The following is a 15,489-nucleotide window of genomic DNA, read 5'->3' as shown; positions in this document are numbered from 1 at the left end:
GCAGGTGATGCCAATGCTGCTGATCCCCTCAGTGGATCAGTCTAGCTGTAGGAGCCTCACGCAGGCCCCCTGGGATTCCTTTTACCAGATTCAGTGTATCCATTCCACGGTAGTTACCTGTTTTGCTGTTAGTCTCTGAAGAATTCCCCTTGGGCTATTGTTTATGTCCTCCCATCTCCATTCTCTGAAGTTGGTATCCAGTGACCCACAGGTATAGAGAAACAAAAGCCCAGCCTCCTTGCTGAAAGGTGGGACAAACTCTGGATGGGATACCTGCTTCAGAGCTCCTCAGCAGAGTGAGATAAGGCTGGAACTAGACTTCACCTGAAACCACATCCTTACCCTATCCTGCGTCTCTCTCTTTTCTCTTTCTTTGGAGAGCACTGCCTTGTACTTCCATATAAAACCCCATCTTAGGCTCTGCTTCCAGGAAACCTATTTAAGACATTTGCAGGCCAAACTTTAGAATTAGGTCTAGAGTGCTCTAGAATTAGCTGAAGTAGAAGGTAGCGGACCTGCTACCCTCTTTTTAAAAATTTCACCAACGTGTTTTTAGCTCTTACTCTAGGCTAGCAGCTGTTAAATGCTCTTTAGAAATATTAACTCACTGAATCTTCGTGAAAACTCTCTGACGTAGGAAACATAATCGGCTGCAATTTGCAAATGAAGAACCCAAGAGACCAAGTTAAGCGAAAAAGGTTATCCACCTGGAAAGTGGCAGAGCTGGGAATTGAATCCAGACACCTGGTTCCATAGTCTGTGCTTCCAACTGCTAAATGCCCACTTCCCCCTCCTGTGACTGTGGCCTGTACTTTTCTGACTCCTCAATGCCTCATCTGTAAGGTTTCAGGCCTATTTGCATTCATAGAGTTTAAACTTTTTGACCTTACTTGTCAAAAGCCCTTCTAGATGAGGCTCACTGTGCTTAACTAGGGAAGATAAACAAAGCTCAAGTCAACTTCAAACATGCTGAGATTTCACTTTTCAGAAGACTGATGGAAAATGCCTCTCATTCCGGTTGGGGGAGATGATTCCTGATGTACAATATGCAGACCCTAGAAACATGTCAGGATCTTCTAGATGAACCAAAGCCTGATTCAAAATGACATGTGGAATATTGCCTTGATGAAATGGTTACTTCCCAGTATACTAAGAGCCAAGCTCTTCCAGAAGTCCTGGAAAAGAAAGACTGACAGACCTAGTTAGGATGGTGGAATTGCCTGTTTGAATTAATTTACAACAAGTACCAAGAAGCAAGGAGACAAAGACGGGGGTTAACACACTGAGGATAGAGTGCAAGTGGACTGGAAGGACCACCCCTGGGATAGGTAAATGTTCGTATGTCATGTTTCTCTCTGTTGCATTGGCCTTCCCCACTGGTCATGAGGACCAGAGCTGAGGTGTGAGCAAGGTATCTGGCAGATGGAAGGCGCCCATAGCCAACACACACTTTCTTGATCTGTTGCAGGGTCAAGTACACCTGGCCACAAGTTTGGCTCACCACTTAGCTTCTTGGGTAGAGGAGATGAGGAGCCAAAATGGGTGTCACCAATGGGTGGCCAATTAAAGACCTCCTGGATATTGAGACCCTTGAGAGCTTCATGTTTATTTAGTGTAGCAGGACTATTTGGTGCTTCATAGATACTTGGTGTTTGCTTGGTCCTTCCCTCCCTTCCTACTTATGTTCAGCACACATATGTTCTATTTACATTTTCTGAATCTAACATGTACTATGATACTTGATTTTATACTTGATTTCATCTATCCTTTTTACTCACTTCTTTATTTTCTATAGCAAAATTGAATATTCTTAAATAATATAAGCACATCTAACAAGGGAAAATTATGAAAAAGATGTTGGCAAAAAAAGATGTTGAAAGATCTGAAAAATGAGATGGTGAGACAACCCAGGGATTAGTAAATGTGGAAGCATCTACTATGCTTAGGGTTGAGGGCCAAGGTGAGAAGGTGCTTGTTACAAGAATCCAGGAACCACCCTAGCTGGAGGTGGGACCATGAAGGAAATGATTTCTGAAGCAAAGAGAGAGAGAGAGAGAGATAAGGAAGCACCCTGGCATCTCCCTTTCTCCTCTTTTCTCTCTTGTGAGTGCCTGCCATGGGCTAATGTAGTCAGAGACCAGTTGGCAAGGGAGCCTGGAGAATGTAGGGTGCAGAAGCAGGTCCCTGCAATATAAAGCAGAGCAGAGGAAGGGTGGTGAATGGGGACTTGTATGGTACCCCAGTTAAGTTTACTGGTAGTGACAAAGTAAGTACTACTGAACAGGGGAACCCATGGGAACTCTGGCTTCTCTAGCTCCCAGCCTAAGTGTGAGAACCATGAGGCTAAGAAGTCAATGAATAGCGCTATTGATCTGTTATAATAATAGAATAATTATTTTAGAGCCAACCAAGTTCCGCTTTATGTGTCAGATTGGACCCAGTGACGTCTAAGATTTTTATCATCCTGTGATTTACCTCCAAGATTCTATGAGCTGAAGAAAAATTTACCCTTAAAAGACTAAATGAGATTTTAAAAACTGATTCATATGGTCATCCATGGTGAACAATTTTAAAACTTAGATGCAATCACTATTTTGAGAAGAAATCATTCAAAGAAACTAAATACTAGTAGAAATAAAAGGTCTTATTATATTTATAATTAATAACAGAACTCCAATTTTAGTTACAGGAAGAATATTTCTTGCATTTAATGATTATATAGCAATTGGCTAAGGAGAGAGGACATTTTTATCTGTGATGAGAGTGGCTTGACTCAAATCAAATAAACCAAAATGACAATAGTAATGATTCACTGTGTATTTCATAGATATCAAAAGCTGTGATAATTCCTCTAAAGCAGAGTTTCTCAACACGTATTCTATTGACACCGTAATGAGGGCTGTCTGGTGCATTGTAAAATGTTTAGCATCATCCCTGACCTCCATTCCCTTGACGGACCCCTCCACCAGTTGTGAATCAAAAATGTCTCTAGACCTTGCAAAATGTCCACCCTGGGGGAAAATTGCCCCTGGTTGAGAACCACTGCTCTAGAGGCGTTAAGCTGTTATTATGCCCAGGGCACAAATGAGGACAATGAGGTTTACAGAGGTTAAATTCCTTGCCTAACCTCATGCAGATTGAGTGGTACAATTAGGATTCAAATCCAAAACCTGCTCCTTAATCTCAACATTGAGCTTTCTTCTTTTGTTTTACTCCTTCCTTCTGATTTTCTGAGCAGTATTTGTGGATGATTCTTTTTTTCAATTTGGAGAAAAATATCCAGAAAAGAAGCAGTTATTTTTGGATTTGAACCTACAGTGAGAGACTAATTGGATTTCTGATGAGATGGTGGTTTTATGCTGCTTAGATCACAGAAATTCCAAAGTGGAAGAAGCCTCAGAGCTCGTCTGATTCTGAAAATGATATTGTGGACATGCACACCCTTGAAAACAACATCTGACGGCACCTGGTTCATTCCAGGTGAAGAAAAGGCCATGCTGAGAAGCCTCCCTATTTTTCGTGCGCTGTGCTTCTTTCTGAAGCTCCTTTCTCGCTAACATTGTACCGCTGCAGTAAATGATCAAGTTCAACTTCATGCGGCCAAGGTCAGGTGTGAGGGAATAACAGGTTCTCTACCAATGCTACGTAGGAATGATTTATTGCTTTTCCAGAAGAGGATTCTTGACATTTTGAAAATGTAATGTAGTGCAAGAGTAATTAAGCCAAAGGTAGACTGCCGAACAATTGATTAGCATTGTCAGAGAAGCATAATTAGCTTAGATGCTTCAAGACCTGATTCTGCCAACTATGAATTAAAGGTTAGTGATTAAATTTGTGGGCCATGGCCACTGTCTCCAGGTGGCATTTCACATGGGAGTATTTGTGTTTTGAGAGGACAGGCAAATAAAGCAAATGCCGGTTGCCTCTTTACTAACAGCTTTTGGTTAAAATGTCTCTTCAGAGACAAAAGAAAAATAATATTGAGTCAATCTTGCCTATAAATCAGGTTATTGCTTATTATACCCAATAACATTTTTAACAAGCAAATTCTAGCTACCTTCCAAATGGACCAAATCAAAGAGAGAGAGGTAAGTTTAATAAAAGGTGCTCATATCCATCAGACTAATCTACTAGTTTGAGGGAATATTTAGTTGTGAGTCCTCTCTTGTTTTCTCCATCCAGCCAGGCAGCTCCTTTCTGAAAACTGCCCCATCCTCTTTCCCATCTTTCCATCCACATACTAATGGAAGCATATAGAGTCACAAAAGATGACTACTCTCCTCTGGCCATGTTGATGAGTCCAGGGGTAGATACACAGCCCAAATTAAGGCATTCAGAAGCCTTCCCTGGGAAATTTTTTCCCATCTAATGCTTTTTAGTATATTCATAGAGTGTATAACCATCACCATAATCAATTTTAGCATATTTTTATCACCCAAAAAGAAACCCCATATCCATCAGCACTCATTTCCCATTCTTCCTCCTCTTCTACCCCCAGGGCTAGGCAACTGCTATTCTACTTTCTGTCCTTGTAGCTTTGCCTATTCTGGACATTTCATGAAGATGTAGTCATACAATATGTGGTATTTTGCAACTGCTTTCTTTCACTTAGTGTAATGTTTTTGAGGTTCATCCATGATATAGCATATATCAGCAATTTATTCTATTTTATGGCTGAATAATATCCTATTGTATGAATATTACATATCTTGTTTATCCATTCATCAGTTGATGAACATTTGGATAGTTTCCACTTTGGGGCCATCATGAATAATACTGTTTGCTATGAACATTTGTGTATGAGTTTTTGTGTGAATGCATGTTTTTATTTGTCTTAGGTATATACCTAAGGAGTGGAATTGGTGGGTCATACGTTTTGAGGAACTGTCAAACTGTTTTCCAAAGTGGCTAAGCCATTTTAAACTCCTGTCAACAATGAATGAGGGTTCTAATTTCTCCATATCCTCATCAACACATGTAATTGTCCATGTTTTTTATTTTAGCCAACCTAGTGGGTGTGAAGTGATTCCTTATTGTGGTATTGATTTGCATTTCCCTAATAACCAATGATATTGAGTATCTTTTCATGGCCATTTGTATATCTTCTTGGATAAATATCTATTTAAATCCTTTGCCCATTTTTTTGATTGGGTCTTTCTATTACTGAGTTGCAAGAATTATTTATATATTCTTAATACAAGTCTCTTATCAGATATATAATTTGCAAATATTTTCTCTCACTCATTAGGCTGCATTTTCACTTTCTTTCAGCAGAAAAGTTTGTTTTGATTTAGTCCAATTTATCTATTTTTTTTCTTTTGTTGCCTGTGCTTTTAGTGTCTCATTAAGAAACCATTGCCAAACTCAAGATATACTCACGTGTTTTCTTCTAAGAGTTTCATAGTTTTAGGTCTTACATTTAGGTCCATTTTGAGTTAATTTTTGTGTTTGGTGTGATGTGGGAGTCCAAATGCCTTCTTTTGTGCGTGGGTGTCCTAGTACTATTGTTGAAAAGATTATTCTTTCCCCATCAAATTATTTTGCCACCTGTGTTGAAAGTCAACTGACTATAAATGTAAGGGTTTATTTCTGGATTCTCAATTCTATTCCATCCATCTATGTGTCTACCTTGTGCTAATACCACATTGTCTTGATATTGTAACTTTGTAGTAAGTTTTGAAATCAGGAAGTGTAGTCCTCTATCTTTGTTCCCCTATTTCGAGATTGTTTTGGCTATACTGCATCAGTTGCACTTCCTTATAAATTTTACAATGAGCTGGTCAATTTCTGCAGAGATTGCACCTAGGATTTTGGTAGGGATTGTGCTGAAGCTGTAGATTCACTTTGGGACTATTGCCATCTTAACAAATATTAAGTCTTCAGATCTATGAAGCTTTGGAGGAAGATGGGATGTCTTTCCATTTATTCAGCTCTTTTTAGATTACTTTCAGTAATGCTTTGTAGTTTTCAGAGGACGTTTAAACACCTTTTGTTAAATTTATTCCTAGGCATTTTATTCTTTTTGATGCTATCGTAAATTGCATCTTGAGGATTTAAAATAAGGATTAAGCAATCCCAGCCTCAGTTTGTAAAATCTCTTGAATGGCAGAAATGTAAATGTAGCTAAGGTTGGTGGCCATTTTTTGCTTTGAGGTAGAAATACAAAAAGCCATAATACAGTCTTAAAACACAAAGCAGACACAGAAATGAGAGATGGAGAAGACTCCCAGGATTTCTTCTGGTATTGGAGGCCCTGATTTTAGCTCAGTTTTTAGGCCAGCTGCATCTGTATCTTTTATGACAATGCTTTGCTTTTGCTTGAACTACTTCTAATGCAATTTTGCTATGCTCAACGAAAAGTCCCAACTAACACACTATTAGCATGCAGAAAACAGAAGCTGCTCTTGTCGTTAAGGAAGAAATGGGTTGGTTCAATGTCATTTCCATCTCTCAGCTCTCAGTTAATCACTGATTTTTATCTCAAGTGAAATAAACAACATAATGTTTTAATGGTTATCATCTATCCTGTGAAATAAACAACATAATGTTTTAATGGTTATCATCTATCCTGTGAAATTACCCATCAACATTAAGCCTTTTGGCACTCTTATCATGTTAAACTACCCAAATTATAATGGAAGTGCCTATGCTATGAGAACTGGCACTAGATTTATAGAACTGAGCAGAGGGCTTAACACATACCTCTACTGGGCAGATAGTTTACGAAAATGCAGTAGTTGTTGGAAATTAGGAACATAAAGTGTAGCAGTTTGAGAAATCTTTAGCAAAGTTACAAGCCTAAATCCTTTGGTGCTATTTGGGCTGTTGACCAAAAATTCTCAAACCTGTTTTTTGTGTGTGTGTGTGAGGAAGATTGGCACTGAGCTAACATCTCTGCCAATCTTCCTCCACTTTATATGAGATGCTGCCATAGCAGGGCTTGACGAGTAGTGCCAGGTCCACGCCCAGGATCCAAACCTGTGAACCCTGGGCCACCAAAGCAGAGTGTGTGAACAAAACATTATGCCACTGGGCCAGCCCCCCCCAAACCTGCTTTTGATACGTGTGCCACCAATTATCTCAAGGGATATTACGAAATTTTCAAAACACATTTAGGTTCAATTTAATCATTTTAATATACATGTGTAAAGTATTATTTATACTTTAGGAGTATGTCATATAAGTCCTTCCCCTTGCCATTGTGAATCATATAACCAGAAAGATAGCATTCCAGCCAATAGATTTTATAAAAACCCAGATCTTATAGCTAGTGAACTCTTCAAATCTTTGTCCATTAATAAAGCCATATAAGATAGTATTTAAAACTGTATAGACCACTCTTTGATAAGGCAATCCAATTTCTATAAAATTATTCTAAGGAAATTATCAGAGATGTGCATTGATGATGTTCAATACCAATAATAGCATTAAAAGTAGACACAGACTAAAGGTACAATAGAGATTACATACCTTAATTTTAGTCCACTCGCATGGTGGAATATTAAAGAGCCGTTAAGAGTCATTTTGGGGTGGGGGGCAGCCCTGATGTTGTAGTGGTTAAAGTTTGGTGCTGTCACCACTTCAGCAGCCCTCCGGGTTCGTTTCCCAGTCATGGAACCACATCACCCATCTGTCAGTTACCATGCTATGGCAACAGCTCACATAGAAGAACCAGACGGACTTACAACTAGGATATACAACTATGCACTGGGGCTTTGGGGAGGAAAAAAAAAAGAATTGGCAACAGATGTTAGTTAACAGATGTTAACAGAATTGGTGAATCTTTACCTGCAAAAAAAAGATTTAGTTAAAAAAAAAAGTCAGTTTTTGGAACTTCTAACAACATGGAAAAGTTTTCTCAATACAGTAAATGGAAAAAGGCAGTATTAATATTTCGATTTGGTAAAATAAATGTTATATGTCTCTATGTTTATGAACAGAAGAAAACCTAGAAGGCTAACAAATTATGTTGAATAATAGGAAGGTTATTTTATTCTTGTGCTCTTTTGTATTTTCTACACAGCATTTATTACCAATCTCATACAAAAAAGTGAATGCTATCCTGTAAAATTTATTTTTAAAAGAGTAAAAATAGCGTAGCTGACAGTGACTTCTTCAAGAGACACAGCACTGTGTTTGATGGCACTTAAATTGAAGGAGACGGTGTCCTACACCCGGCTCAGCTACTGAGTCCTCTCTAAGGATGAAAGAAAGGGCAAAAAACAACTGTCTCCTTATGTGCCAGTTTCCGGTGCTAATAATACCTGTCCTGTCTGCTTTTCAAGGTTGTAAGAAGGAGCTAACTTAAGAAGCTGCTTTGAGAAATATAATAAAAGTGTAAGATATTATTATTAATGATCATTTATAAAATACCAGGTAGTAATAAAAGTGTAACATTCATGCTTCTTTAGTAGACATGCAGCCTATTATAACAGCATAAGTTAATAGCAGAAATTATTTTATAATAGAAGATAGATTTTTATGAGTGTTTTGGCAGAATGGCCTCTATACTCCCAAGATTTTTAAGGTTAAAAGAACTAAGAGATCTCGGTCTTCCTTCATTCCCTTTGCTTCCTTTTAAAACAGGCAATGTGAAATGTGTACTAAATAATACTGTACTACTGCCAGAATTTAGTTATTTAATTTAGTACTTAAATATTTTATTAAAATATTAACCAGGATGTGGGAAAGTACAGAGGATAACACTAGGTATTGTTTTCTGTAATAACCCTTGCAGAACTCTCTAGCTTCTAGAAGTACTCAATTTGTCACACAAACTTCCAAGGCCAGTGTCTTCTCCAGTTTCCCAAGATTACTTTGGGCTCCACAATCCAGACCAAACACAGAGAACTTCTTCATCCACTGTCTTGGCCCTGAACTAGTGAGAGAGGAGACATCAAAGAGCCTACTAATCCTTTCCTTTGTGTCCTCAATGACAGATTAAGTTAAATCACTTCCAAAGGGGAGGAAACAATTTATTTTCTTTGCTTAGTAATAATATATCATCATATCACATCATATATCACATCACATTTCATGTATCATATCATGATATAATATCAAATCTCTTCTAATCAATCAACAGTCAAGATTCCAGTGTGTGGCAGAGTCTGAAGTCAGATAATCACATAATTCAATTCTCTCAACTACACAAAATTCATCAGATTAATTAACTTCCATAAACACAAAATACATTTACAGCTAATATTTAACAATAGTATGCTATATGCTAAAAACCACTAAGTTTTTTTCATTTTGCAGATGAGAAAACTGAGGCCCACTACCACTTGCCCCAGGTCACACAACTTACAAGTTACAGAGACAGTACTCAAATAAAGACTCTCTTTATCTTCATGTATGTTTCACACTATTCTTTACACTGATTTTGGGAACTTGACTGCCTGATACAGAAGGGTATTTATTTCTAGCTGAAGTAGATAAGATGATTATACCCTCCAGCTTATCAAAAGCACAAGGCCACATACACTTAATACATTATCTGAACCAAAAAGCTGTCTGAATATCCACTTCTAAGTTTCAATTGGTGAGAGTATCAATATTTCATTGGGCTGTTGGGAATTTGGCAGTTATTCCATGGGATGCTGTGATAGTTAGAGAAATAACATTAAAGGATGTTCCACAACAAAGGGAAAATATGAGTGTACTATATAGATTCCCAACACAGTGATGAGTGAATACATAAAGGTAGATAAATTTTAAAAGGTGTCAAAAGTAAATATACAGATTCTGATTCTAGTAATGATCAAGTAGCTCCTAACAGGCCAACCCCCTGCATACATATAAATATAAAAAGCAAGTTCTGGAGGCACTGGAGAGTGTCAAAAAGCAGGCAAATCCTGGAGGAGAATCACCACTTGGAAGAAGTGAATGGTACTGGGTGAATTTCCTGATATTTTACAGCTTTCAGCCTGATGGAGATTTAGTCCATGCATTTCTCAGTGGTTAAAGTTCAGATATAACACCTGCAGTCTTACTGGCTTGAGGAACCAGAGGAAAAAGTTCAGAGCAAATACACATGCTGGAAAATGATGGAGCAAATTCCAAAAGAAGAGATTCATAGAGGGAGAGCACCAATTTCTATGTACAAATTTTGCCCAAATCTCTTCCTGATCCCTGAACTATGCATATGTGGGGCAGACTCCAAAAAGCCCAAGTGAGGCTACAAAACAGTTCATTAGGATTTTAGCTGCAGCCCGCTGAAGAGGAGACAGACATTACAGATTGAATTCAGTTGAGTTAAACATTACTTTAGAAGAAAGAAATCAATGCTCTTCAGAGGAACCTAACAGAATGTAGAGTCTCTCTGGATTTAATTCATTATGCTTACAATACTATGTAAAATTATGCAACATAAGAAAAAAATGAGAAAACATGATTTACTCAAGAGAAATAACAATCTATAGAGACCAACTTCAAGACGACTCAGATGTTGGGTTTAACAGACAAAGTTTATAAAGAAAATGGTAGTAATGAGTAAAAAGAAAAGGAATCTAGTAGAAAAAAAGGAAACCCAAAAATGAACTAGGTATACTTTCAACAATAGATAGATCATCCAGACAGAAAATCAATAAGAGAACATTGGACTTAAACTACACATTAGAGCAGACAGACCTATCAGACATTATGGAACATTCCACCCAACAGCAGTACAATACACATTCTTCTTGGTGCACGCAGAACAGGATCCATGATCATATGTTAGGCCACAAAACAAGTCCCAATGAATTTAAGAAGACTGAAATAATTTCAAACATCTTTTCTGACCACAAAGATATGAAACTAGAAATCAATTTCAAGAAGAAAACTGGAAAATTCTCAAATATTTAGAGATTAAACAATATGCTCCTGAATAACCAATGGGTCAAAGAAGAAATAAAAAAATATCTTGAGATGAAAATAGAAACACAATATACCAAAACTTGTGGGATGCAACAAAAATAGTAGTAAGAAGGAAGCTTATAGTGATTAACACTTATATTAATAAAAAAAAAATCTCAAATAAACAACCTAACTTTACATACCTCAAAGAACTAGAAAAAGAGCAAACCAAGCCCAAAGCTAGTGGAAGGAAGGAAATAATAAAGAGCAGAGTGGAAATAAATAAAATAGAGACTAAAAAGACAATAGAAAAGGTCAATGAAACTAAGAATTGATTTTTAAAAATATACGCAAAATAGACAAACTTTTATCTAGACTTACCAAGAAAAAATGAGAGGACTCTGAAAGAGGAGACATTATAACTGATACCACAGAAATACAAATGATCATAGGAGACTACTACGAACAATTATACATCAACAAATTGGACAACCTAGAAGAAATGGATAAATTCCTGGAAAGATACAACCTACCAAGACTGAATCATGAAGAAATAGAAGATGTGAACAGACCAATTAATAGTAAGGAGATTGGATCAGTAATCAAAAAACTCTCTGGGGCTGGCCCCGTGGCCGAGTGGTTAAGTTCGCGCACTCCGTTGCAGGCGGCCCAGTGTTTCATTGGTTTGAATCCTGAGCGCGGACATGGCGCTGCTCGTCGGACCACGCTATGGCAGCATCCCATATGCCACAAGTAGAAGGACCCACAACGAAGAATATACAGCTGTGTACTGGGGGGCTTTGGGGAGAAAAAGGAAAAAAATAAAAATCTTTAAAAAAAAAAAACTCTCAACAAACAAATGTCCAGCACCAGGTGGCTTCACAGGTGAATTCTACCAAACATTTAAGAAGGAATTAATACCACTCTTTCTCAAACTCTTACAAAAAATAGAAGAGGAGGGAGCACTACCAAACTCATTTTATGAGACCAGCATTACTCTCATATCAAAGCCAGATAAGGACACTGTAAGAAAAGAAAATTACAGGCCAGTATTCCTGATGAACATAGATAAAAAAATCCCCAATAAAATACCAGAAAACCAAGTTCAACCATATGTTAAAAGGATCATACACCATAATCAAGTAGGATTTATCCCTGTGATGCAAGGATGGTTCAACACCCACCACACAATCAATGTGATACATCACATTAACAAAATGAAGGATAAAAATTATATGATCATCTCAATAGATGCAGAAAAAGCATTTGACAAAATTCAGCATTTCATGATAAAAATTCCTAACAAATTGAATATAGAAGGAACGCATCTCAGCATAACACGCCTATGGCTAATATCATACTCAAGGGTGAAAAGCAGAAAGCTTTCCCCTAAGATCAGCAACAAGACAAGGATGTCCTTTCTTGCCACTTTTATTCAATATAGTGCTGGAAGTCCTAGGCATAGCAAGTAGGCAGGAAAAAGAAATAAAATGCAGCTAGATCAGAAAAGAAGTAGTAAAACGGTCTCTATTTGTAGATGACATGATATTATATATAGAAAACCCTACAGACTCTAACAAAAACTGTTAGAAGTAATAAATTCAGTAAGTTTGCAGGATACAAAATCAATATACAAAAATTAATTGTGTTTCAATACGCTAACAATGAACTATCAGAAAGGGAAATTAAGAAGATAATCCCACTTGCAATAATATCAAAAAAGAATAAAATACTTAGGAATAAATTTAACCAAGGAAACAAAGCTCTATACACTGAAAACTATAAGACATTGATGAAAGAACTTGAAGAAGATACAAATAAATGGAAAGATATGCCATGCTCATGGATTGGAAGAGTTAATGTTGTTAAAATGTCCATACTACCTAAAGCAAGTCACACATTCAATGCAATCCCCATAAAAATTCCAATGTCATTTTTCACAGAAAAAGAACAAACAATCCTAAAATTTGTATGGAGCCAAAAAAAAAAAAAAAAAAAAAACAACACTGACTAAGCAAAGCAATCTTGAGAAAGAAGAACAAAATGCTCCTTATTTCAAACTATGTTACAAAGCTATAGTAATCAAAACAGTATGGTACTGGTATAAGAACAGACACAAAGATCAATGGAACAAACAGTCCAGAAATAAATGCATGCATATGTGGTCAATTTATGACAAAGGAGCCAAGAATATACAATGGGGAAAGGATAGTCTCTTCAATAAATGGTGGTTGGAAAACTGGATTGCCTCAAGCAAAGGAATGAAACTGGAGCACTATCTTACACCATACACAAAAATCAATTCAAAATGGAATAAAGACTTGAACGTAAGACATGAAACTATAAAATTATGATAAGAAAACATGGGGGTAAGCTCCTCAACATTGATCTCACAATGATTTTTTTGGATTTGACACCAAAAGCAAAGGCAACAAAAACAAAAATAAACAGGTAGGATTACATCAAACTAAAAAGCTTCTACTCAGCATAGGAAACCATTAACAAAGTGAAAAGGCACCCTATTAAATGGGGGGAAATATTTCAAACTATATATCTGATAAGAGGTTAATATAAAAAATATACAAGGAACTCATACAACTCAATAGAAAAAAAAAATCAATAACCCAATTTAAAAATGGGCAAAGGACCTGAATATACATTTTTCTAAAAAAGACATACAGATGACCAATAGGAACATGAATAGGTCTTGAACATCCCTAATCATCAGGGAAATGCCAATCAAAAGCACCATGAGATATCATCTCACACCTGTTATAATGGCTACTATCAAAAAGACAAGAGAACAAACACTAGTGAGGATGTAGAGAAAAATTAACCCTCATAGATCGTTGGTGGGAAGATAAACTTGTACAGCCACTATGGAAAACAGCATGGAGTTTCCTCAAGAAATCAAAAATAGAACTATTATATGATCCAGCATTCCCATTTATGGGTATACGTCCAAAGGAAACAAAACCATCATCTCGAAGAGATGTGTGTACTCCTATGTTCATTGTAGCATTATTTGCAATAGCTGAGATATGGGAACAACCTAAGTGTTCATCAGTGGATGAATGGATCAAGCAAATGTATACGCATATATATACAATGGAGTACTATTCAGCCTTAACAAAGAATGAAATCCTGCCCTTTGCAACAATATGGATGGATAACCCTAGAGGACATTGTGGCAAGAGAAATAAACCAGACATGGACAAATACTGAATGGTATCACTTATATGTGGAATCTTAAAAAAAAAAAAGTCAAACTCATAGAAACAAAGTGAAAAAGTAGTTGCCAGGGGTTGGGGCAGAGCGGTGGGGGGGGGGGAACAATAGGGAGAGGTTGGCAAAAGGGTACAAATTTTCAGTTATAAGATGAATAAGGTCTGACGATTTAATGTACAACATGGTGACTATAGTTGATAACATTGTATCATATAATTGAAATTTGCTAAGAGAATAGCAATTAATTGTACTCACCCCCTACTCCCCCCCAAAAGAGGTAAATATGTGAGGTGATGGACATGTTAATTAACTCAGTAGGAGGAATCCTTTCACAGCATATACGTATATCAAATCATCACTTTGTACACTTTAAATATCTTACAATTTTATTTGTCAACTATAACACCTAAATAAAGCTGAAAAAATGAACCAAATATAAATTCTACTACTTAAAAATGTAATATCTGAAATAAAAATTCATTGTTGGGGCTTAGTAGCATATTGAAGATGACAGAAAAAAGACTAAGTGAACTTGAAATCAATCAGTAGAAATTACCCAAGCTAAAGAACTGAGAGGAAAAAATAACTGGAAAAAAATAAAAAGAACACTGCTTCAGGGATATGTGGGACAATATAAAACTATTTAACATACGTGTAATTGGAGTCCTCTAAGGAGAAGAGAGAATAGACAAGCACTTTTAAGGAAATAATTACTGAAAATTTCCCAAATTTGGTAAAAGACAAATTTACAGTATTAAGAATGTCAGCAAACCAAACGCAGTATGAAAGCAAAGAAAACCGTACCTAAATATAACATAGTCAAATTGCTGAAAACTAAAAATAAAGAGAAAATCTTGAAAGCAGCCAGGGAAAGACAATACATTATCTACAGAGGAACAGTTTGACTTATTGCTGACATCTCATCAGAAACAATGGCGGCCACAGGATGACATCCTTAAAGTGCTGAAAGGTTAAAAATAAATCCAGAATTCTAGAGCCAGCAAAAATATTTCTCAAGACTATGGTGAAGTAATAGCATTTCAAATAAATAAAATAAAGAGAATTTGATGTCATCAGACCTGCACTACAAGAAATGCTAAAGGAAGTTCTTCAGACTGAAAAGAAAATGATATTAGATGGTAACTTAGATCTTCAAGAAGGAATGAAGAGCACTAGAGATGATCAATTTTTCCCTATTAATTTCCTTAAAATACTATTTTTCCTTTATACTTTCTTTAAAATATATACATTTGCTTAAATAAAAAATTAAAACAATAGAATGGGGGTTATAATGTGTGTATATATAATACATATGACAATCACAGCATGAATGATGAGGATAGGGAGACAAATATTGCATTATTCTTACCTTACATTTTATTTGAAATGATACAGTATTGACTAAGTAGACTGCGAAAAGTT

This window comes from Equus przewalskii, chromosome 15, assembly GCF_037783145.1.
Source record: "Equus przewalskii isolate Varuska chromosome 15, EquPr2, whole genome shotgun sequence".
NCBI lineage: Eukaryota > Metazoa > Chordata > Mammalia > Perissodactyla > Equidae > Equus > Equus przewalskii.
Note: the sequence above shows the minus strand (reverse complement) of the source record.